Source organism: Papilio polytes, unplaced genomic scaffold (genome assembly GCF_000836215.1).
Source record: "Papilio polytes unplaced genomic scaffold, Ppol_1.0 DF821734.1, whole genome shotgun sequence".
NCBI lineage: Eukaryota > Metazoa > Arthropoda > Insecta > Lepidoptera > Papilionidae > Papilio > Papilio polytes.
Window position 1 is genome coordinate 233,998 of NW_013527470.1, and position 14,433 is coordinate 248,430.

Here is a 14,433-nt window from a genome sequence, read left to right on the forward strand (position 1 = left end):
TGCATGGATTGAATAAAGTTTTGATCACCTTTGGTTGTCACTTTTCTATTAGTCGCTAAAAGGTTAAAAATTATTGGTTTAACAATTTTATTTTTCTAGTATTAATAACATTTAAATGAATTCTTAGTACGAAAATAGTTTTTATTTAGAAAAAATTGCATAAGTCAGATTTCCCGCGCTTTTTTACATATGTCGTTGTTGTGTGTATGACTACGCATTGCATAGGAAAATTACAAACGTATCGAATGTTTTAAAATAATAATGGTGAAACTAGGAATATAACCTTAGTTTTATTAAATAAACAAAGTAATGTTGAACAATAACAAAGTAACTTTCAATTTACGAAGTCGACACAAGTTAACTTCCGATTTAACTAGCTCCGCCCCCACTACTAGCGCCATCTATTATCTGACGGAATGCTTTAAATGTCAAGAAAAGTTTTAGGTTATAAAATATCAACTTAATTTGTCTTTATGGCAAACATTTAGTAGATTGGTTTTGAAGTAAATCTACACTAGTAATTATATTTAATCCGTTCAATACTTTTTTTCATTATCTTATGATGTAAAACGTATAGAACACATGTTTGGTACAGACGCATAGAAAACAATGATAAACATGCTTGAAATTGTCATTATCCAGTGAAAGTTTTGCAAAATAATACGGCAATACACAAATGATACTACATAAACAAAAAAATACGTGGAAATGGTACTCACCTGTCTTTAAAATACGAAATATTGTATAAAATGACGTGGAGCGTTGTTGCACTATTGTGACTCAAGTCAGTTTGCAGCTGCTGTGCGAGCGAGAGCGACGCTGTGCCGAGGGAGAGAGTCGCGCCCCGCCCCCGCCCCTTCCCCCGCCGCGCTGACGGATCGCACTGACAGCAGACGCGCGCCAAGCGCCACATGTCGTAAACGCGTGGCGCAAAAACGCAACAGCGTACAAAACACGCGGAACGACTATAAATTCGCAACAAGAACAATAAACTAAAAACTGAATGTGCGAATGTAACAGGTAACGTACTAATAAATAAAAAATATATGATTTAAAATTTAAAAAATCCGCGACTTAAAAAACAGAAATATTTTGGAAATATTGGTGATTCTTGCTGAGTGTTGCAAGCGAGGGCATAAAGTTTGTTATTGTGGTCCGATGGCTGTGTTTGTGGAATACTGAAGAGTAAATAAATTATTGAAGAATAAAAAGGTGGTTGACAGGCCGTGGCCGTGGCCGGCAACCGGTCGGCGGGAGCAGATTTAAATCGTCGGCCAGGTAAGTTGGACAATGGCCGTCCAGCCACGATTCGCTTAATTAAACATGATAAATAAAAAAGGCAGATGACCAGAGTCGCATCGTACATTCAAGATCAGGTACCGACTTCACTTTGGGTTATTTTTTAAAAAAGAAATAGTGCTTTACGTATCGTATTTTAGTTTCCAACTACTTATTTTTGTTCAAGTTATGTGTCTTTGGCTAATTTTAGATTGAATTAAACTATCTGAACTTTTAAAGAGTTTTTTTTGTGTCGTCTTAGTTATATAAATAATTAAATACAAACTTTTGTAAAGAATAACGAAAAAGAAAAATAAATTTTAATGTACAAAATGGATACTAGATGGCGTTAGTAGACACAAAACAGCCAAATAACCAACCAAGTTTACGAGTGTAAAACATATGTATAAAAATAAAACAGACTTTTTCATTGTACTATAAACAGTACATAAATGTAAAAATAGTTAATAATAATTTTCAAACCTCGTTGTAGTACGCGAAAAAAACTGAACTTTGTAACTAACACGTATAGGGTTGTGTAATATTTTTTTCTTAGTATGCCAAAAAGCATTTGATGAAAACCAATCTAAGTTGGAACACTTGTATAACTTAATAAAAATAAATAAACGAATAAAAATAACATACTCATTTATTATACAGAACACTGATATTGTCAATTACCTTTTTACTTTAATGAAAATAAACTTTAGGATATAAAAATGTAAATGCAAAAATGTGCAAATTTAAGTAAATTGAAGCCATTCAATGTTTAAACGTTTTTAACTTGTTCGCTCGCCAAAAGCCTTCAAAGTCAAAAGTCGGGGTGTAAATTATGACGTAATAGCAAGTGTTGGCAACAGTTGAGGAGGTCTCGTCTTCGAGGAGCTGTGGGGCGCGGGGGGTGCGGGGGGTGCGTTATGTCTTGCAATCTAACTTTGGCTCGTTGTCGCGCCGTTAGTGTTGCCAGTTGCGAGAAATTTTCACTACGCCCGGGAATAAATAGTAAGAAGGGCTTCAGAGTTCAGAGGTCATCACTGAAAGTTTTAATGAATTGGTTACGAACGGTGTTTTTGTTTCGTTCATTTCAGACAGGGTCGGGGGTCGATGCATCTTTGATGAGCTGCGCCAAGAAAATGCCTAAAACTCGACACGGATTTTCTCTATTCTATAACAAAAATGTATATTAATTAAACGCAATCAAAAAATACAAAATCAACGAAGCTGTTAATAAACAAAAACCTTATTTCCTTCAAAAAGGGAAAATCATTAGGTCTTTTTGGATAGAAATTAGAATACATCTTGAATATTAAACCTAACATATCTCAATCATGTAGGTAAACTTGTCCGAAGTAGAATGAAATTGTTTCTTTATTTATTTTTTATTTTTAATAAATAAAATTAGACGATGACATAAACCATGATGGCGATAAACATCTTACTAAATTAACAAATATTTCCTCTTAGCGGTGGGCATACATGTTTATAAGGAGGTCCCGAGGTCACGGTTGCAACGAGCCTCCGGCCCGCTCCATTCGATTACCTGACCATTACAGGGTTTTAAGGCCGCTGGGACTTGTCCTGACTAAGCTAAGGCTGAGAATGTTAGTTAAGTTATGAATGAAATGAAGATAATAATAATGTAAATATCATTTAAGTATATTTAGTTTCTATACTCGGTATTAGTTGTACAACCCCTTTTGCTAAGAGTTAAGCTGTATTAGATCTTTTAATAATATTTGTAACTATTCAAAATGCGTTACGATTAAAAAAATTTGGTACTCTTAGAATCAATGTAGATCTGTTTAAATTGTTTAAACACAAAATAAACACTTAAATTATATTAACCAAGGCTGTAGGTACCCATTTATTAACAACGTATTACCGATATCAGATAAATAATAATTTCGATCCGAACAGTCATAAATACAAATAATTTATAGTCAACATTTAGAATAGAAAAATGTCTTTGGACAACACATTACTAATATTATATAAATGGATGCGGCACTTTAATATCCCGAGTGTAATACGCTCGTTATCAAAGCTATTAAAAGTCAGTTTATAGCATTGACCACCGTACACGGAGATTTAATCGATTTCTCGGAGCAATACATTCTACACGACCGCTCTCGATGACAGATAGCGATGAAGTGACTTAAAAATTTTAAATTTGGAACGTGCGTGCGCACGCGCAGCGCCGCGCCCTAACGAGCAGGTGAGGCGCTATCGCAGCGCCGCGTCTACTTAGCGTCGCGAATGGGAAGCGATATAATTAGCAAACATATTTTTATTCCACACAAGCATTGACTGTAAGCAATTGATTAAACAAATTAAGCCGAACTGTCGTGCAATGTGCGGGACGAAGCCTTTCCCATACATCATAGTTGTTGATTATAATCGTTTACTCATTATTATACTCACTTCTGAACATTTGTTATACTAATGTACATTTTCATTATTCATTACAGTTTTATGGCTTATTTGGTTAATAGGTGTCATAACTTTTAGATGACATCAAAAACTATTAAGCAATTTTACGCACATCATGATCAATTGTATATAATAATTGTTTAATACTGCAGTATACTTCTACATTTGTTAGGTTTTAAGTATTGTTAGCGTAACGAGATGCAGCGATATGCCTCGCAGAGGTCTCGGAGGCGCATTCCGTCTGCCCCTCTGTCCTTTAGCTGGGTAACGCGTGTGGACACAAAGCGAGGATGTGAGGCAAAAAGCGCGATGCAAAAAATGTCCACCGACCGCCGCCGCGATATCTGCCCGCGATCCTTTCGCCTCGGAACAGAAGTACCTAAGAGCGTATAATGTTTTTGTTAGTTAAGACTGTTATTGATTTAGCATCTATTATTTTTTATGTATTGAGAATACTATCATATTTGAATAAATAAATTGGTATTTCTAACATTGTCAAGCCCTATTTGTGTTTAATCTCGAGCTCCAACTTTAAAATAGTTAATGAAAAAGCTCCAGTTCAAATGAATACTTTTAACTACGTCACACTTGATTATATTCGACCTTTGTACATCTATAAGTTAGTAAAGTAAATAAAAGACAAGTAACAAATCTTAAGACATTAAAAAAGAGTGAAATTGATAAAATAATTAATTAATTAAAAGCAAAATTTAGTCTAGTTGCGACTCTATGCATGTCGTGTGCGTGGCGGCGCGGCGGCACGGCGGCGAGGGCAGTAGAGCACCGGACTCCGCAGCCGCGTAAATCTACATCAACACGCTGTCACCTCCTTTTGCTCTCATTCACTTAGGTCCTGTCCCTCCTCCTCCCCTCCTCCCGCAGCACCCCGCGCCCTCAGCCACCAGCTCAGGGGAGCTTAATAAAGTACCAACATTGAATTGTGATACAATAACATACAAGACGTTTTAAGGTTAGACTAGTAAGAATATTATTATTCCGACGTTGTTTTATTGTTACACTAGCTTTAGCCCGCGACTTCGTTCGCTTGGAATAAAAACAAAACTACATCTACGACAAATTTCATCGAGATCCGTTCAGCAGTTTATACGTCTCTAACAAAGAAACATCTATCTAAAATTTCGCATTTATAATATTAGTAATATTAATAATATCACATGAATAAAGCCCACGATGTCGACATCTATTCCTTATAATGTAACTACGTAAAAATAAAGCTGGTCGGTAACAGAAAACACAATAAAACATCACTAGCAACAACAGATGCTATATTGTTGGTTAGTGACGCCGTTAACTTAACTAGGTATTAACGTTACTTCGATAAAATACCGGTTCATTAAATCGTCAAGCATTTAGTGTTAAAATAGATAGTCACGACAAAAGGATTTTACGGGAATTACAGTCGTCACATCTCAGAAGAAAGGTAGAGTTAAAGACGGTCTAATACTTTCATATAAACACTAAAAATTCAATCGCTTCAAGTAATGCAAATTAGTTGTAGAATTACATTATTGAGTCTTCGTTGACTATCAGCTAAACACATAAGTTCACGATTGTTCTTTGCATACTTTGAATTTACCAACAGGTTACCGTTTTGATGATAATTTCGAACGATTATTAGCAGCTGCAAATTGAGCTATCACATCTCGTGTGGATTTGGTTGCAGCGAGTGTAGTGTAGTGTAGTGTAGTGTAGTGTAGGGCGCAGCGTAGCGAATGGCCGCTGATTTCGCGCTCGTGAAAATAACCTGTCAACACGTCAGATTCACAGCCACGGTGATGTGCAGGGCTGTACCGCCGAATGTAAGGCAAATATTTTGGCATTAGAAATAACTCCAATTATATAAAAAATAATTATGATTAGAGATGCAGTTTTCGAAATGTAACTATTTTAATTCGTTACAAATATGAACATAGGCTTAGACTATTTTATTGCTTCAATGTTTAACGAATTATTGAAATCTTGATATTTTGTTACATTTAAGCAATCATATAAATTGGCAGCCCTACCGCAAGCGCGGCTGAAAACGGCGTGACAGTTCCATATCGCGTCACTGTCAATCTCTCTATTTAAATTTAGAATGCCGCTGTTTGACAGACGCCGTCAGCTGAGTTTGACGCGCGTCAGCGGTGATGAGCGACGCTCGAACTGACTGCTGCCGATAGCTGCTGATAGCTGCCGATAGAGGGCGATTGTTTGCGATCGAATGTAGGCTGCAGATGTTGTTTTATGTCGAACGCAGGAAATTTCACGTCAAAATAATGCCACCAACGAAGTTGACCTAATAAATTGAAATCATATTTTTGTACGTGCAAAACAAATTCTTTGCTGAATACACAAAATTTTCATAATAACGTTTGATTCCAAAGATAATTATTCTTTTCAGTTTAAAAACATACTTTCAAGAAAGCCCCAGTCATCGATTGTACATGAAAGCTATGTCTCATTCAGCCGATCCGTAATTTGATTAACCACATTAAAATGGTGTATCAACTTCGATCAGTCGATCTCGGAATATAATTTACAGTTTTATCATTGCGTGTCATGTCGACAGTGCAGTGCGGGAACGCCGGCGGCTATTTGCATAATAATGTACTAACTTTTGCATGTCCGTTTTTATCAATTCCTCGAAGATGAAGTCGTAAATATTGTTTTATTCGCGGGCCATGTCGCTGAGAACTACTTACCGCACTCGATTATTGTTGGCTTTTTAATCGAGCGGGCCGCGTGCACATTTCGTACATTTCTCATAATTTTAATTATGTCAGTTAACTTTTATTGTTACAAGGAGTGCAATTAAAAGGGAATTTATAACCGCGGTATACGGACGTCTTAGTATGAGTTTAGTTGTACGTTTTTATAATTAGTCTTATCTTTGGAATATTATTTAATATCTTCCATACAAGCGTTTACATGTACCGTCGACATTCCTGTGTCTTGTTCTGTTCATTTTATTTTATAGAAATGATATTATTAAGACTTTCTACTTCGATAAGCCCATCCTTGGAATCAAGTAAGACGCATCTTTTGCACATACTAGGTTTTGCCCGACACTCTGTGTGAGATAAAAAAGAATAAAAAAGCAAGTAGCCTATGTGATCTTTTATTGGGAAGATTATGGCAAATAGAATTTGGGTTACGTTATTCACTATTTTAGTCGTATTTAGCGTAAATGAAACGATGATAGTTAACTATTTTTATATTTACATTTGTTACACAAACTTTGTGTTAATGAGATCCTCCTGTACGTCTGTAAACACTAAGATATAAACGTACTGAGTATTTTAAAACGGTTTTTAAATATTTCCAGCAGTATTTTCACAGGACACGTCTGATTCTAGATTAGGCGTCTAAAATACGAGCGAGCTAATTCCTTCATGGGCACTATTCCAAAGCGACCGGCGACGTCCAGTTAAGATGATCTCTCTGGTGGTGGGATTTAAGACAAAAGGTAGTTCTTTGCTTCCGGTGCTGCTAAGGTTTTTACTATTTCAATACATGTAGGAAGTTCGCCTCAATCATCTGCTTGAAGTTAATTTTTGTTACTTTTTGTTGATAGTTTGTTATTGATCTATATACTAATATAATATAATAAAGCGTAAACACACACTACTTTGTGGCGTAGGATGTCAGCAATCCTAGTACATTTTTGAATAATCGCTTCTTATAAAAAAACCCTACACATACGACACGCTTTAGGTTATACATTTTCACGCTATTAAACTAAAGGGGTAAATAAATTGGAAAAAGACCTTCATGTGGGAAAAAGACAACAAACAACAAGCTGCTAACATTAAGGAAGCAAGGTTATTATGGTAGCGGCAGTTTTGACATTTGCAATTGAGAATTTGACAACTGTAAACAATAAAATAAAGTTTTTATAATTTCATGCGGACGAAGCCGCACGGGACAGCTAGTGTTATAATATTTTTAACAATGTTTAATTACTATGCATGTTTACTATTGCAGTTATTTTTAACCCATAATTAAGGCATATTTATGTTAAAAAGTCTGATGTGAGTGAACAATTCTGTGGAAAAATAAAAATAAAATTTATACTCATAATAAAATTCTCATTTGCAACGGCTATTAGCATAGCAGGTGCAAAAACGTAGCTAAACTTAGCGGGAATAATTCGTAGACCCTTTTTCCACTAGTGGATTCAATTCTAGATGATTTGTATAAGAAGTGGTTATGCATCATAAAATTAGCCCATCTAGATGCTCGGTGCAAAAGGGGTTTTATAGTTGTGAATGTTATGGGACAGCAGAGCTCGGCTGTCACTCAAACGTCAGCGAGAAACGGAAATTATTATGTTTTTGCTGCGCCAACGCACGCAAATCAGTATGGTCATAGATAAAGCGAAGATGTTTTAGGTAGAAACGTAAGTAATTTGCAAGCAGATTATGTAGCAATACAAAACTTTCTCATGTACTAATTGCAATGCAAAAGAAGTCAACTAAAAGACGATAAATAACTTGAATTGTGGAAATATCTATTAGAAATGATTCATTGGTTCCTTTGGTTTAAAATCGCAAGCAAAAAATGTGTTAATCGTCTAAACAGTCTAGGCCTAGTCTAGTCTTTGACCGTAGTAACGGTATGCGTCTCACGTACCCGGGGGTGGTAAAGCCGAACCATTAGCATATTAATTATCGAATCCCCGACCAGATAGTCATGTAGTCATGACGGTCGCGTGACTGCGCGGTACTGGTGTAGCGTCTTGTGCCGCAACCACCGACTCTTGGGGAAATTAAGTCACTCGATACACGGACAGACTAATCAATTTATGTCATGTTGCAAGCGTGAACGTTGCGTTAAAGAATCATGTTCGCCAATCGATAGCGAAAAGGTTAAACGAAAAAATTATTGTTAATATAATGATTAGGTAATGATAATTCTGTTGATTAAATTGCATTTTAATTGTTTTGAGTTATTTTAAAGTGATACGCATTTAACTCTCTATTACTCACTTATATAAACGGTATTTTATTTTCGAATTATGCTTTCAATGCAATTTAAAGTGGCTATGATAATTTTTTTTTTGCTCAATATTTAAATTCACTCATTAAGTTGCGTGTGGTTTATTCCATAGTTCAGTGTACCTTTTGTATAAAATAATTAAAGACACGTGATTAACCCGATTAGAGCAGGAGTTGCAGGCCGCAGCAACAAGCGGCAGGAGCCGGGGCAGCAATCTCCTGCCGGCTATAAATTACATGCAGTCGCTACTCGGCAGCCGTGTACCGTGTACACAGGTCGCAGTCTCGCGTCATCTGATACGCGCACCGGCCGGCCGCGTGCGCATTGCTGCACACGGTACGACGTTACAACATTCACAGTAATTGTTATGGAAGATTTTCCAAAAAGAGTTAGCTGTAATATGTACATCTTTTCTAATGTAAAGAGAAAATATTTTAAGTTTTATATTGATTGAAATTAGTTTAAAACTACTGGGCCGATTTCAGAAACCCTTTCACCATTAAACATCTACGTTTCATTAATATGCTACATTTTAAATTTCACGCGGGCGAAGTCGTAAGCAACAGCTAGTATCTAATAAGAGTGGTAACACGCGTCCATTTATTTGACGCTAACCATATTTTAAAAATCAAGTTGACTTTTTTAATTATTTTAAAAATCCGTAGTTTAATGGAGCTGCGTTCTTTTAGGCTTAGATCGTAGTACAGCGGTAACTGCTCCGCAGCGCCGCTAGCGGCCGCGGCTGCCATCGCATTCTCCTGCGCACTTGCTAATGATTGATGGCTGCAGCAACGATCTTACAAGTTATAACATCGACTTGACGTCATGCTAATTAATAGCTAGGAATTTTATGTTAGTGCGTTGTTTACGACATAACAGGTAATCGTGTTTTTATAGTAGAATTGGGCAAAGAAATTACAGTAAAATGCATGTGCTTCTCCACGCGTGCTCACGCGCACGGCGAGATGTATATGACTTCAATGCTCTCTTGTTTTACCATGTCAATAGTTTTAGACATGTCTTGACTAGTATTTTTTGACTAATGTGTACATTTTTATAAGGTCGACTTAATTTCGCCTTTCGATTATTATTTTATCCTGTAGGTTTCGAACCGATTTGCAATAGAGGTGTGCTACCAATTTCCGATAGGCTTGATTCTAATTATCTGAGCGTAGCGTCAATTAGCTGCAACGTAATTACCACAGGTAATAGATGACGTCCGCCGATCAATCCTGCCTCGCTCCTTGCCCGTGTTGCGTTCGCGCAGCTGCCGGCTCACGGCTTGCCACAATTTCCTACAAACTATAGTATGGTAATTGCAATTTCTAACGTCATATATTGTTTTGCCTGAATTCAGCATTGCAAGGTGAACAATAAGTAAGAAAACGACAATAGAATAATTGTATTAATATTACAAATGCTAAAGTTCAGGATTGATGGATATTTGTTAGAGTTTGCCGAAACGGCTGGACCTATCTCGATGTAATTCGGCTACACATACGCTACTTACTTTTGCAGACGGAGTCGCGGGAAAAGGCTAGTCTCTTATATTTGTGATGTAAAGGCAATGATGAATAAAAAAATAAACAAAAAATTAAGTATGCGTATAATTAACACTAACACTTAATATTTACAGTTTCTCGAATCAATCGTCCTATGCGGCTTCAATCGTGCCGCCCCCGCCTCGACCTTTACCCCTAACTGCTGAATCCCGCACCTGTCACCTATGAGACCACACAACGAACAAAACGCGAACACCCTGCGCCACTATCGTAAATACTGATAATATTTGAAAATATTATGTTCATTACATTGTACCTGTATTATTATTTCATATTGTGACTGTTTTTTTTAGTGCACTCCATTAAGTACCTTAATTTCAATTAAATAACATGTGAATTAAACGAAACTTGAGTTTTTTATTTAGCACTTTGTAACTCGACTTACAAGACAGTGTCTTACAAAAAACTAAATTCGATGCATTAATTTTTCAGAATACATTTTATGGGTGGTCTAACGCTATGTGAACTTGCAAGATAGTACTAATCTACGTGAAAAGATAATAATGGCATTTTAATTACGTAATTAAAAAAAAAAACAAAAAATGCAGCCAACAGGTGACTAGGTGCGCATAAATCGTAGGCGATCCTTTTGACAAGCGTGAGACGGATTGACGTTCAGACAACCAGTCTTGGTTGGAAAGCGCTGTATTCCGGATCTGTATAAATAGATAGGTGATTGCTTGGGAATAACATCTTTTGCTTGACTTTGATTTAAACGCCCTTTTAGATGTCGAATACTTATCAATGTTCACAACTGTTACCTTCAGCGCCAAAATGGTGGACAACAATACGTACAAAGTACTAAGTTTTATAACCTGTCTATTTATAGAGGTCAGTGTTAAGATTGTAATCAGCGGAGTGTGACCGCGCGACTTAGGAATTCTTGATCATTTCCCTGTCAATCTTTTATGCATTTTTTGCTGTGTATTGTACGCTAGAACTGCCAGCGTTATAATTACCGGTTTTATTGTTCTATTGACATTGAATTATGCTTCTGATTAATTATTAATTGATAGGTAAATGTAGTCTTTGCAATGGTGTCAACAAATATAGGAAATATTCCTTTTTGGTTATTCATGATAATTTTTTTTAGTTAAACTCTAGACGTATTAGGGTAATTACCCCTAATTTTTGACGTGTTTAGATGTAAATTCAAAACAAAATCTCAATAGAAGGAATACACGCGGTATGGCGGGACGCGGGGAGTTACGGAGGCCGCTGGGGGAGACGGGGGGGAGGGGTACAGTTCACAGCCCTCTTATTGTTTTCCGATAGTCATTTTAACGTTTTCGAGTGTTTCTTCAGCTTATACAATTTTGATTCCCGCTTTTGTTTGTGTTGAATTAGAATCATTGTTGTCACTGACGGCACACGTAATCTCCCAAACAAAGATATCCCATAATCACTCGTCATGAAACGAAACAAATGAAACTATTTCAAGACAATATACAAAAAAACTCAAATATGACAACTCTAGCGGTCTTAATGAGTTACGTTTACGGCAGCGACCTCTTTCGACAAGAGTGTTACACTAATCAATCTGTTTCATTCCACTAGCTGTGAGAAATTTAGCTCTTGCTCTTGCAGCTCTCTCTCATTTCAATTCTATTTACAATATTACAATACAAAGTCTATTTACAATAAACAGTAGTCCATGTTATCGTAGAGAATAACAAAACTTTTTTTAATATAAATTAGTGACAAAATCCGCAAACAAAATTCACTTAAATCTTATTTCCAGTGAGTTTTGTCAGATCATTGTCCTGTATCTTTTTACAAAAGAGAAAAAATCCCTTTCAGTTCTATTTGAGATTGCCGATGTTAGTTGTGTGGCAGGCTGCGGTGCGCGGCTGAGGGTAATTAATAGGCGATCGGAGCGCAGATTGATGTGCAGTGAGACTGCGTACGGTGGGCGCAACAAGTGTAGCACTATGAAATCACAAGCCATACTGATGTGCTGAACTTAGTATGAAGTAACGGAACAAGTGGTATCGCATAAATCCAACAAATCGTTTAAGTACAGAGTAATTATATTTCATTAATATATTTAGATACTTGAAGCTAATAATTTTTATGTAATTTACGTCTGCATATACGCGTTGATTCAGAAGGTAATGCTAGAAAGGTCGATAGTTCCATAACTCGTGCGATCTGCATACAGTTGTAAACTGTAAGACGAATTTTGAGTTGTGCCGATGAAGTGGATACCACGTAGATAGTCGGTCGGATGCAAACCAATAAATACATCGGTTGAGGGCCCCGGCTGTGAATAAACATGAGAGCTCGCCTCCAGCGCCGCCTGCCGGACGATACAAGCACTACAATTTAGACGCGTTGTTATAAAAGTGCGCTCTCAAGGCAATACCAAACCAAACAGTTTCGCGTCAAACTATATTATATTACGCAACCCTTTATTTATGTGAAGAAAGATCAGAGGCTCTTTTTATAAAAAAAAATAATAAGAGAAAATATTATAACAATAATATTTAACAAATAGTGTAGTAACTTTTACTGCTCTCTGTTTTAAATATTGATTTTAACACAATAACAAATCATTACAAATGACCCACTCTGCCTACACCTCACGGACGTAAGGGGTTATTTTATTTAATACAGATACGTATAAAATAAGAATTTCATTTGAAAAAGTGCTGATATTTTCTTTGTTCGGAAGTGTAGGCGGCGCTGGCATCGCAGACAGGCCTCACTCAATATCGGATATTGTTCTTGCAAATGAGTATTTATGTCATCGTTTGTATAAAATGTGCTCGGACGAGTTTTTCCTGGTATCGCGCCGCTTCCAATTGTTTATTGACGAAACTCTTCGGGCTGTTTTCTCGTTGGGAATTTCTTCCTCGACCTCGGAATCGTGTAAGGCATAGAGTGCGCCCAACGACCGCAGGCGTTTAGAAATCGTATTCAATTAGACATTTCGACTCACTCCTTATGGAAATAACATATTATGAGTATCGACTATTATCTTAGAAGTCTTTTGTTTTTGTTTGTACATTTTAGTAGGTGCCTTTCCTTACTCTAAGGCTTGCTTCCTAAGAGACAATAAACTATAAATACAATTCTAGATAACGTTTTCTTATTAGAAACAACTGACTTATATTTATTAGTTAGAGGTCAAAGTTTGAACATCAATAAGAAATAATGTTGGCAATTGATTACAAATAACCGCATAATTTATTTTATTTTCCTTGTCAGTGTATCAGCTAGTTTATATAGAACTTCCATATTTACAGTAGTTACCTGCAGTCGGTGATCGGGACAGCACTAAAAACTTGTCAAAGTTGGCGAAACCTGACAAGTTTTATCGTTTACAAGCGACTAGGAACACGGCGTCACATTATGCAGGCACGCAGCTTGTCATAAAATCACAAATGGCATCGCTGTATGATTATCAACTGGACACAGTCCAAGGTAGAGGCGGCAGCGGTACGATGCGTTCTCTAAGTCCAATTGATGCCTCAAATTAACTATTCACATAGGAATTTGAAGGACATACATATTTATATTCAGTCTTTATAGATCGTCATCTAAAGACAGCTGTTTTTTAAACCTAGTTATGTATGTAAGCTTTGCAAATTTTTGACAAGTTTAATATTCTTAAGGTTCCCCCACTGCGTTTTTTCGCCATGTTTGTATGTCGCAAAAGTAATGCACAATATCTGTAAAATATATTTTATGTGACCGTACAGAATGTCATTAAAATACGTATTTAATATGGATCGTTTATCTAAACCTTAAAATGGTGTTAAGAAAAGGAGAACTTAATAATAAACAAACAATATACGACGCTGCGTTAATGTTTATCTTTTTTGACAAAATTTTAATTAATTATTCGCATTAATTAATACAGCGAGGTGTTATCTCTTGTGAGGCCCGCTGCCGCCTGTGACCGGCGCCCGCGCAGCACCATCGACCGCTGCGAACAAAGATGGCGGATTTACATAAAAACTGTTTAATCGTAACTCGAGACCGGCTATCGCGATCTGAACATATTACCATAAATTAATCCAATAAGGGATTGAGGCGATCAATTTATCTACATTACTGCGCGGCCGCGGCGGATAAAGGCGCTGATATAAAAGTGGAGCGAGCGGGCGGCGGGCGGCGGGCGGCGGCGAGCGGCGCTAACTCGCGACGAGTTATCGCT